Here is a 12,216-nt window from a genome sequence, read left to right on the forward strand (position 1 = left end):
TCTCCATCCATGTGTCTATCATTAATAACTCCACCCACCTGCTGTTTGGAAGCACACCCTTGGCAGATACCAAAAGGAATCTGCCACTGACATCGGATCCCTCTAGCCCCAGCATGTGCACTGTTAGATCAAGGAGATACCTTTAAAAAACCATTTGTCTTAACTGCCATACTTTTTTGAGTTTGATCTTAAGTATGTTATGAGAGTTAAGGCCTTACCAAAATATTCATGCAGTATACATATTTTTGAAGGCAGTTAACCTAAGACTTAGAATCTTGATCAAGCTCTCAGAACTTGTAACAGTTAGTTTCAGCCCCCGCCTGCTTAGATGAATACTTCTGCATTGAAACTCATTTTTTAATGAAAAAGGAATCTTAAAAAAGGAAACAATATGACAAGCAAGGTGTTAGTAACCTAATGGGCTACCCAATTCTTAAGTGTGCTCTCTGATGATGACATGGCTTCGCTTGTTAAATGAAGTCATCACGAAGGACTACATTTGTCCACTTTACTATCTGCCAATAATTAGGGACTCTCAGTCCTTTACGGCTGCTTAATGGGTGAGTACTACTTCTGAGAAAGACAATTCTTTAAACCTGTGCTACAAGGTAATGAGTCTGGTGTGTTACTTTCTTCAAAAATAGAGTATATCAGATTATATTTTTTCAGGTAGAATGAATGACCTAAACTGATGATGATATACATGTTAATTGTATCCCCAAAGTAGACAATCATAGATTTATTTATGGGTCCTTGGCCAGGTGTGGTGGCTCACACCTGTAATCCCAGCACTTTGGGAGGCCGAGGCAGGTGGATCACATGAGGCCAGGAGTTCGAGACCAGCCTGGCCAACATGGTGAAACCCCGTCTCTATGAAAAATACAAAAATTAGCCAAGTGCACACCTGTAATCCCAGCTACTTGAGAGGCTGAGACACAAGAATCACTTGAGCCCAGGAGGCAGAGGTTGCAGTGAACCAAGATCGCACCGCTATACTCCATCCTGAGCAACAGAGTGAGACTCTGTCTCAAAAAAAAAAAAATTTACTTATGGTTCCAAAGGATGTAATTTTTTTTAAGTCCTCAGAACTAAAGTCAAAGGGAAAACTTTGTTGAAACAGCAAATGAGTTTAATATGAAATGTATGTAGCACTCATAGCCTTGTACTATAGTAACTAATACAAGGTCATCAGCATCACCAATTTCATTTTGGAACTTGCATACCACGGGAACCAGACCATTCTGTGGTTCTGATATAAACCACAGCATCCTCTCAGAAGTTCAGAATGTTGATACAGACTCCAAAGACCACTCTGAGATTTGGTTTTTTTTAAATAAGTAAATATAAAAATTTTAGCACATTTACCTTAGTATTGCTATCCCTTGAGGCCATATCTTCACAATTTACAATAGATTGAGCTCTTAATCGCTCTTCTAACGTTAATATCTTCACCAATTATTTGTTAGTTGGAATGATGAAAAAGAGGGGATTAACCTTGCCTGGCTCAGTTTTTTGAATGTTAAGACAAGTTCTTTACAGTTCCAAGTTTCTAGCTTTAGTTTTATATTAGTCAGTATGATACTTTATGTTATAGTCAAGTTTGTATAACCCATATTGCTCCATTAAATTTCTAATGAAAACTTAAACCCTTTATTTTGGAGTTCCTAATCAATCAGCTGCAGAACTGGTATTTTCAACATAGCAAGAGATTATATATTTAGAAGTTGATGAACAAAAATTATGTAAGCCTTTTCCACTTTATATTTATGCCATCAAAAATGACTTTCTTCTGCCTAGCTTTCCAGGTTGATATTAGGGCATATGCTTCGTTGGCTGGAGCAAATGAAGATAAGCACTAAATTTCATTTAAGATGTTTAGGCAAAGACAAACACTCTTTGTTGGCCATAAACTTCATTTTTACCACCAGCCCAGAATTAGGCCCCTGATCACAGCAGGAGTAGAAACAAGAGCTTCAGCAACACTGGAATCACTCTGCAGGATAAACAGCTCCCATGGCAAAGTGGGTCAATGGTATCTCGCTTACTTTTAGGGAGGATGTCTCAGATTTCAAATCGTTGCATATTCAACAAGATGAATTATTTGATATTAGCAAACAGACTACTTTTCTTGATCACCTTTTAACATTTTTTGCCTCCCCGAGTGATTGCTGTAAATATACACACAAAACTTCCTGTTATTCAGTATAGCTTGTCATTTTAAAAGAATAAAATTTGTCAATGCACACAATTTCTGTGGATTAATTTAAATGATTTTTACCAGTTTGCCCAGCTTTTTGAAATCTCTGCCTTAAGAACCTTTCAAAGAATTTTCAGTACAGGGAATGCTATAGCAACTCTCATAGGCTCTCAGAAAAACGCAATTTTTGCTTTTGCAGATTGTTAAAGTCAGAGCATCACAATAACTTCCGGTTCTCACTGTGATAGATATGATGTAATTGCACTTACACTAGTACACATAACAGTGTTTGTATTTGTCCTTCCAGTCCCTGTAAAAATAAAACATAGATCTCTTCTCCTTAAGCTCTGAAGCAATTCCAATAACTTATGCAAGACCTATATTTCTCTCTGCAAGATGATTTAACTTTCACCTGATTTAAGTAACAAAATAGCCCTCAAAGATACTTAAAGCCTTGCTGTAATTAACATAACTGCATTTAGATGCCATTCATGACTGATAATTCTAACACCTTGTGGGAAAAAAAAGTTGCATGCTGTAAACATTATAAACATATTCAAATAAGCTTAACACAATCTGCCATGCTTATTTCTGCCTAGATCATGGACCAGCGAAATGGTTAATGCAAATGGATTTATAATTTGCTTTGGGGGGCCAGTTTCTTCTCCTTATTTATTAGCCCAGCTGATGGGGCAGATTTGATGAGGCACTTCTGGAATAATTGAGTCATCACACAAAGAAGGCTGCTAGCATTCAGAGTGGTTTTATCAGCAGCAAGCAGGCCTGATTACTGACAATTACACTCTGATCCGGTGATGGAGGAGAAAGAGCCAACGAGTGGGAAATGTCCGTGTTTCTATCCAGGAATAATTTCTACATTCATTTTACATGCTAAGTGTTTCCTATCTCTGCATAATAAACTGTAAACAGGAATAGATGGCACAATGTCCCTTAATATTTCCTGGTAATGAAGACACAAATGTACAGTGAGTGCTGATAAATATAGATGAAACATAAGCTATTCTCCCAGTCTGTATTGTTACCTTTAAAACAAATGCATTTTTGTGGTAAAAGCATAATCATAGCTAATGCAAAAAAATGACAGAAGATTGAAACTGTCCTTGTAACTACACAGAAACTTTGTAAAAGTCCTGTTAATCACTGCTGCTTTAAAGGCTGGCGAGCTGAAGGTGAGATACTAGAAACCACATCATTTTGTTTCTCAACAGTCAACTGTGAAGAACTCCTTGGGTTAGATGCAGCAAAGGACAGAGCAACAGTGACCTCCATTAACACTCAGAGAGAGCACATCTCCATGCTAAACTGAGAAAACAATGAAGCTGGCACAAGGCGACATCTTCACTAGCATGGATTTCAATTTCCCTTCCATCAGGCCTTTCAACAAAACGTTGACCATGAATAGTAAAGTTAGATCTAAGATTGCTTGATTCGTCAAGCAGAGCAATGCATTGCTGTCTTTGGGGTGGCATTTTTAACCACTTGTTTACAAGGTTTATTAACAAAATACTATGAGCAAAAAACGCATCTCACAGAGATGCTGGATTAAACTAGCTTTCCCTGTAACCCAGAATCTACTTGGAAACACCTAGAGAAAGGAAATGTTCACACTTCTTAATATGCTTCCGTAGATTTTAGTGGGAAAATTTTAATTTTCTGTAATATTAAGTTTCCTCTTTTAAAAAACCAATCAGGTACGAAGCTCCACATAATGAACCTGCCTGGGTCTGTTTGCTTAATCTTTTCTCTAAAGCCTCTTCCTGGCTTCCAAAGAAATAAAAGTTATTCTCTGTTTTCCTGTGGTAACTATGGAAACTCTGTTTTATTAAACTAACCACTTAACTTCAAGGCTTGTGTTGCAACTAAATGTGCTATTTTCAGTAAATCTATACTAAACAACCTGATAATGTCAAAACATTTTTAATAAAGTTCAAAGAGCACTTGTTGATTCACAAATAAAGCTTTTTATTATGTAAAGGGAATTTTCTCTATTTAAGCTATTTCATTATATAGATTATTACACAATGTACTTGATAGCTTTAGACATTTTCCATTTTCCTTATCTATCTTTAAGAGGTTCTTTAGAATTTTTTCAAAAATTCTGCTATTTTTCCCAACAGTAACTGTTTGTTTTTCATAAAATCTTCCTCATATTTTGTACATTTGAATTAAGATAAAATATAGTTATTTATCTTTATTATCTGACTATGAAATATGGAATGGAAGAATATACTGAAATTTGCAAAGCAAATGACACAACTCAATTGTGGAGGTCAGTGGGGCACTGGATTTTTGCAGAATGATCCTTGGATTTTATTCTCACTACAGTGTTTAATTTAATACAGATTTTTAAAAAATACGAGTATTATTCTCCTAAGAATTTACTCATTATTTGTTCAGTACACACATATTGAGAAGAAATCTACAGATTGCCATGCTAGACAGTGGGCATAAAAGGATACGTAAAGCGCAATTCTTGTTCTCAAGAGTTCAAACTAGGAAGTTGAATATGCTGATATTATGTGCAAGGTATTATTACAGAGGGAGGCAGAAGGAACAATGGGAACACAGACTTAGACCAGACTGGAAAAGCTTCCAGAAGATGATGATTCCTGAAAAATTCATCCCTAGAGAGATTCAGAGAACTATGACTAGGATAAAGCAATGTCCCCAAAGACCAATTGAAAGGACACCAGTGGTTGAAATTGTTCTTGGCTTTGTTAAACAATGAATTAAAGCCATATTTTTATATAGTTACAAGAGGGTCAGAGACTTGATGGTCAAATTAGATACCTAAAATGAAATGTTTTGAATTTGATGATTTCATTTCTACGTTTCAAAGGAACTTTTTCCTTTAGCGTCAGAACTGCAAGATATGTCTGCTGAAATGTGATTTGTCATTCATATTGTGGTTGACAGCATCACCCAGAATTCTGTATTCCAATAGTGTTTTGATGGCACTCTCATCTTGATGACGATGTTCTGCCTGATATTAGCTTGTCTAGGTCCAGTTTCCCTTCCCTGGGCTGGTGGGTTCATGGAAGCAAAGGGCTCTATTGTTGACCTTTTGATGTAACATAATTTTGTGGCCATAATAGGTGCTCAATACACTATTATTGAATTGAATTGAAATAAGTGAAAAATAACACTTTTCAGATGCTTGAGATAATTGTTAATTGGATTTCAATACAAAACAACCCAGACATTTTAGCATCTGGAATAGTATAGATTTTATCTGTTTGATTGCCATGCCAGTTAAGAAGAATTTACAATTTTTTCTTCTTTTATGTTGAAAACATCAGCTCCCAACATGCAAAGGACAGCAAGTGTGAAGTGTAATAGATTTTATGGTCAGATTTTTTCAAATATCTACTTTTATCTCATTTACGTGAAAAGTTATGGCTTATGATTTAAATGGATCCTTTTGCAGGAATAAAAGTTAAATGTAAAATAGAAATAATAGTCATATTTTTCCAGATTTGGAAAGAAAACTATATAGGAAGATCTTCAACTCATTTAAACTGTAACACAGTCCCTAGTTCTTAGACTTCACTTTTCTCACTTATAGTTTCCAGACTGGCCTGACTATTGTGCACCTACATTTATTTTAAGCAATGTATGTTCATATATTCACACTGATGACTTTTGTATGGGAGAGAAAATGGCACTCACCGTAAGTAAAGACAAAATCAATTTATTTTTTTAATCAAAATGATGAGGCAACACAGTATTTTCTAAATAAATACACCTCACCTTTACCAAACTCACAGAGTGATAGGCATTCTTGTGAGAATTTGTATGTGCTTTCTTACTTAGTCATCTTAGCATGTCTATGGTGAAGTATTATTGATGTTACGTATGAGAAAAGGGAAGGAAATTGAGCTCACCACCTTACCCGGGGTTCACACAGGTAGAAAGAGGTAGAACCAGGATTCACATGGCCACCATCTGCTTTCAAGCACTAGGCTCGGCATTCTTTGACTGTCAGGTCTCTGCAGCAGAGACCTGGCCTTCTGTCCCTCAATGTTCCATTCCACTCAGCCATGCTCAGGTAAACGTGGACTCACTAAAAAGTCCAATAAAGCGTGTACTCATTTGTACCTTGGGTGACATAGGTATTGCATTTACAAATATTTCATATAAAGAATTTCTGGGGAAGGAGGGTGTCACAAAGTAGAAAACAGAACTCTCTGAGTTGGCAATAACCATCATTCTAATTGACAAAATCAATATTCCAATTCTTACAGACTACCAATCTTAGCCTCTCAAGAACATTTTCTCTTTACTCAAATACAGGAATTTACTTATAGGATTTAGATTGCCAGCTGCAAAACATGTCCCATCTATTGGGGGCTTATTTTATGTATTAGTTTTCTATTGCTGCTGTAACAAATTTGTACAAATTTGATGGCTTAAAAAGGCAGAAAGGTGTTATCTTATAGTTTTAGAGGTCCAAAGTCTGGTATGGTCTCACCAGACTAAAACCAAGTTCAGCTACACTCCATTCTGGAGGTTCCAAGGGAGAATGCATTTCCTCGCTCATTGGGCTGTTGGTGGAATCCAGTTCCTTGCTGTCGTAGGACTGAGTTCCCTGTTTTCTTGAGGAGAGCCATTCCCAGCTTCCATAGCCCACTCCTTTTTCGGTGAATGGCCTGCTTCCTCCATTTTCAATGCCAGCAATGCTGGGTAATGTTGAGTCCCACTCACATCTCATCTCCCCAGCTCATTCCTTGGCCTTTTTCTGAAGGACCATGTGATTAGTTGGCCTTTTTTAGATAAACAGGATAATCTCAAAGGTCTTCATTAAATCACATCCCTTTTGTCATGCAAGATAACATATTCACAGATTTCTGGGATTTCATGGATATTTTGGGGGGAGGGTACCTTATCCTGTCTACCACATTTTTAAATCATACATGTTAATTCTGAATGTCTTACATATTAATGCCCCTAATATCAGACATATGAAGTCATGAATCAGGATGAGCAGGTATAAACACTCCTCAAAAATCTATATGAATATAACCCAAATTACCATGAGGATACCAACAATAACTAAAGCAAGCATCTTTTCTGGTCCTCTAAAATGAAGTTCCTTAACTTCTCAGGTTTTTGATGGATGTTGAAAAGTTGGAGATTCTTTTACTTTGGGGGAAAAGTTTATTTTTAAATAGATTTTACTTACCTTCCCTAAAAGCTACTGGATCTGAACTGGAGAGTTTCCATCACTCCTGAGGAAAAGCATCGGAGGAGGAAAAATGGAAAGAAAAACAAAAAGAAAACATAATTAAATGGCATTTATCTACAGCTTATTAACTGTATAAAACAATCCTTTCAAGTAATTTCCATGCTGACTATTAGAATATGGGTTAAGGTATTACCGATCTTCAATAGTTAAACAATATTCATTTGAAAGAACTCTGCCTTAATGAGAAAAACAGGTGTCTACTGTTATCAGAAAATGCTTTTTAGATTTGAGGCCTTTTGTTCATAAGTACATTTGAGAACCTTTTCTAGGGACACACCTGAGAGTGAAAGTGAATTATCAATGACAGTCTTTTCTGGAAAAAAAAAAAAAAAAGAAGAATCAGTGGTTTAACACTAATTTCTAATCAGATCCTACAGAAAGGAACAGCCCGCACGGCAGCTGTACTTTTCCCAGGGTTAATTACCTTTCACTGCTCTCTACTAATGAGTCAGCTGTTCCTGTCATTGCACACTACACTGGTTCATCTGGAACTCTAGCTGTGGACAAACACAGGAGTGACAGTCCCATTTACATACGGGGTGGGGGCATGTTGTGTAAAGATTTCAAAAGGATGTTTTAAAAAATCCTTTAATTCTCATGTGTCTCCACGCTAAAAATATTTTTACAAAGAAGGTTGTACTTGGTCAGCTACTGTTCTTCCTCCCAGATCCCTGGGTTCACCACTAGTAGATATAAAATAGTGCCGAACCCTTGGAAAGAGGCGAACTTCACCATCTCCACAGAAAGCTTTGTCTCACTGATGCCTTGACACCAGAGCAATCACCCTATAGGATGGAAGGATAGCCTCAAAAGTTTGCAACTTCTACCACTAGTAAAAAGACTTCTGGAAAAATTCATACTGCAGAAAATTAGATTCAAGGTAAAAAACAACCTAAGAGAAAAAGATCCCCAAAATATCTTAGCATTGCTTGTACATGAAAAGTGAATTAGAAAATTGCAAGTTCCACAAAAAAAAAAAAGTTGGACTTGAAAGCTATGTTTTGACCTAATATGTCTAGATCACTGTGGGAAATTATATATATGTATGTGTATGTGTGTATATATATACAATTTATTACCCAGATAAGAGCTCTTTCATATAGTGGCTCTGCTTTCCATCCCATAATGCAGACACAGTGGGCCCTTACATATTTTTTATCGTGGCAACCAGAAGTTTAAGCATCACTTCCCTCCTTTTAATTCCAGAGGTAACTGAGAAGGATGTCCAAACAGTAAGCATACACTGAGTTCCACTTTCCTAGCTTCCAGAATGCCTCTGAGTAAAGGATACCCTCTCACTGGTAAGTTCCTCACTCTAAGTCTTAAAATTTTAGAACAGTGGCTCTCGGACGTTAATATGCATCAGAATCACCTGGGCGGCTTTTTTTTTTTTTTTTTTTTTTTTTTTGATGGAGTCTTGCTCTGTGGCCAGGCTGGAGTGCAGTGGCATGATCTCGGCTCATCACAACCTCCGCCTCCCGGGTTCAAGCAATTCTTCTGCCTCAGCCACAGGAGTAGCGGGGACTACAGGTGCATGCCACCTCGCCCAGTGAATTTTTGTATTTTTAGTAGAAACGGGGTTTCATCATGTTGGCCAGGATGGTCTTGATCTCTTGACCTCGTGATCCCCCCGCCTCAGCCTCCCAAAGTGCTGGGATTACAGGCGTGAGCTGCAGTGCCCAGCCGGGTGGCTTCTTAAGTGGCACGTTCTGGTGCCAACACTCTAAGGTTCTCACAAGGGTCCAGGTGCTCCTGCTGCTCCATGGACTGCACTGAACAGCAAAGTGTCAAAGCAGTGGCTGTGGAACCTCAACGACATCAGAATCTCCTGGAGGGCTTGTGAAAGCCCAGGCTATGCATTCCGTAGATCCGTGGTGGGACATGAGAATGCGCATTTCTAAGTTCCCAGATGATGTTGGTGTTGATAAGTTTGCAGACCATACGTTGAAAACTACTTCTCAGGTATTCAATATTAAATGTGTTGAAGAATCCCAACCCCCAAAAGCTAAATATACCCACATAGAGCAGAAGTGCTTCCACTTTATTTTTGAGCTATTTATTTGCTCTGGTTTTAATACTCTACGATAGAAAGGAACAGATAAAAAGTGAATGTTCTGGCCCATCATTGAAATACATTCTCAGATCCACTTTATAGCTTATTGAACTTGATCTTCCCTTCAGACGAAGCCATTCATGTCAAGAAAGAAACGGCAATTATGTACTTCTTCATTCAAGGTGTCATTATCAAATATAAGCTCACAAATTACAAATCTAAGAGTTTGCACAATATTTAAACTTGCCAAAAGCAAATAAAATATGGGAATGAATTAATTACAAATTATATTATAAAAACAAATTTAAATGTCAAACAAAGATGTAAATTTCCTTGAGACATTCAATATTTTTATCAGCCCTAGTAAATTCTGACTTACTTTCCAAATGGTGCAGCATGTTTCTTATATATAGTGGTATATGAAGTGTTCCTTGTTTATCATTGCTATTTTGAAGAACACATTATCCTGAAAACTTCTTGGAGGATGGAAACATTTTAGTCTAATACTAAAAATATATTTGCATTGCTGTTCACGTAAATATCTCTGTGATAAAGCTGTTACAAGGGTATTTTGCAATATTGTTCACAGGAATACATATTTCAGGAAGAAGGCAATAATAAGATAAATTATAGAATAAAACATCTGCTGAATACCTTTCAATAAAGAGATGGAGGGTGCTTCTCTAAACAGCAAGTCATTCACCAAGCAGAAGTTAGGTGCTTTGGCAGTGATCTGCTCAGTTCATAAAGGACTAGTTAGTGTTCTAAACATGAACTTATCAACTAGTTCTCCAGTAAAGCTGGGAGAATGTAAGCACATGAGAAAGATTTTAAAAGAATCAGTGCCCCCTCTGAATTCTCACTGCCACCTACTTGTTTTTGCTGTTCCACAGATATTTATTTTAAAAAGCTACTTTAAAATATCAGTCTCATCTAAATACAAGAGGATAATATCACAAATAAAAAAATGTGATTAATAGCAGTGTAACTAACCCTCTTGGTATAGAACACTATTATTTAATTAATTCATTAATTTATGTACTCAAATCTTCATTAAGCACCTATTCTTCTGGAGAATGTTTGTATAAACCAGTGGAGTCCTCAGTGAGTGGAGAGGGGTGTATAGTGAATGCCACTCCAATAGTGAATCTATTTCTGTTGCATAAATCAAAGAGATAATAAAATAAAAATCTCCCTGCAGATGTGGAGGCCAAATTTATTTCTTGATAACATGGGAGAACAATCTGATAAGTTTGACAAAAACTCCACCCTAGGAGTACAAACATCAGGGTGTGTAGTTTGAGTGAAGAAGAATTCCTAATCCTACAGATCTAGGATGGACATACATTCTGTTGTCATGGTGTGAGCCTGTTGTCATGGTGTGAATGTCAAGATCCTAGTTGATCCCTCTCTCCTTGGATGGCTTTCAAGAGTTACAATGATTCAGATTAAATAAGTGCCTCTAGTTATTTGAACATCTGATTGATAGTTGTCTTCCATGACCAATGAGAGGTCAGTACAGTTTATGTCAGGCGTTTTGTCCAATGCTTATCCAATTTAAGTCATTATTTTCATTGGCTTTCACCAGCCAATTGGCTTCTCTCTAGATCACAGTGTCTCATTAGCTGTGGCAAATTACTGAGGGAATCTGACCTTTTTGGTTTTCTTTTTAAAGTAAATTAAATTTAATCGAATTTGTTATTGGATATTGACACATTATAACTATACGTTTATGGAATACAAAGTGATGTGTATGTAGAATGCAGAATCATTGAATCAAGCTAATTTGCACATCCATCACCTCAAATATTTATCATTGATTTCTCTTGCCTAACTGAAACATTGCACCTTTGACCAACATCTCCCCAATCCCTACTACCCCAACCTCTGGTAACCACCATTCTGTTCCCTGACTCTATGTCCAGTCCTTCTTGGTTTTCTGTCCAAGGTAACAGATTATTTATTTTTTGGCTATGTTAAATTTTTCCAAAAAAAAAAGCATGCACAGGCATTCCCAAAAAATGCCTTAGAAGAACAACAGAATCCCAGCCTTTAAAGATCTAATTTATACAAGGTGCTTTCAAAGTGAATGACAACCACTAAGGAAAACAGTGTGGAGATTTCTTAAAGAACTAAAAGTAGAACTACCAAACTCGGCTCACTGCAACCTCTGCCCCCCAGGTTCAAGTGATTCTCCTACCTCAGCCTCCTGAGTAGCTAGGATTACAGATGCCTGCCACCACGCCCTGATTTTTTGTATTTTTAGTAGAGACAGGGTTTCACCATCTTGACCAGGCTGGTCTGAACTCCTGACCTCGTCATCCATCCGCCTCGGCCTCCCAAAGTGCTGGCATGAGCCACCAGGCCCTGCCAGAACTACTGTTTGATCCAGCAACCCCACTACTGCGTATCTACCCAGAGGAAAAAAGTCATTATACCAAAAAGATACTTGCACACGCATGTTTGCAGCAGCACAATTTGCAATTGCAAAAAAATGTGAAACCAAGCCAAATGTCCATCCATCAACAACTGGATAAAGAAACTGTGTGTGTGTGTGTGTGTGTGTGTGTGTGTGTGAGACAGAATACTACACAGCCATAAAAAGGAATGAATTAATGGCATTCTCAGCAACCTGGATGGGATTGGAGACCATTAGTCTAAGTGAAGTAACTCAGGAATGGAAAACCAAACATTGTACGT

The 12,216-nt window shown here is 37.3% G+C and overlaps 1 protein-coding gene and 1 long non-coding RNA gene across 14 annotated transcripts in view; both read right to left on the minus strand.

Moving 5' to 3' along the window:
• The window catches only part of ST18 (ST18 C2H2C-type zinc finger transcription factor), a 310,749-nt gene that overhangs the window by 117,645 nt on the left and 180,888 nt on the right, over positions 1-12,216 (minus strand). For all 12 annotated transcript variants that reach the window (XM_021942312.2, XM_021942313.2, XM_021942314.2 and 9 more), the window contains one exon: positions 7,401-7,446. The gene's annotated coding sequence lies outside the window, so the exon portion shown is untranslated. The remainder of the gene's footprint in view (positions 1-7,400; positions 7,447-12,216) is intronic.
• The window catches only part of LOC110743941, a 193,983-nt gene that overhangs the window by 874 nt on the left and 180,893 nt on the right, over positions 1-12,216 (minus strand). For both annotated transcript variants that reach the window (XR_002523794.1, XR_002523795.2), the window contains one exon: positions 7,401-7,446. This is a non-coding gene — a long non-coding RNA (uncharacterized LOC110743941). The remainder of the gene's footprint in view (positions 1-7,400; positions 7,447-12,216) is intronic.

This window comes from Papio anubis, chromosome 8, assembly GCF_008728515.1.
Source record: "Papio anubis isolate 15944 chromosome 8, Panubis1.0, whole genome shotgun sequence".
Taxonomy (NCBI): domain Eukaryota; kingdom Metazoa; phylum Chordata; class Mammalia; order Primates; family Cercopithecidae; genus Papio; species Papio anubis.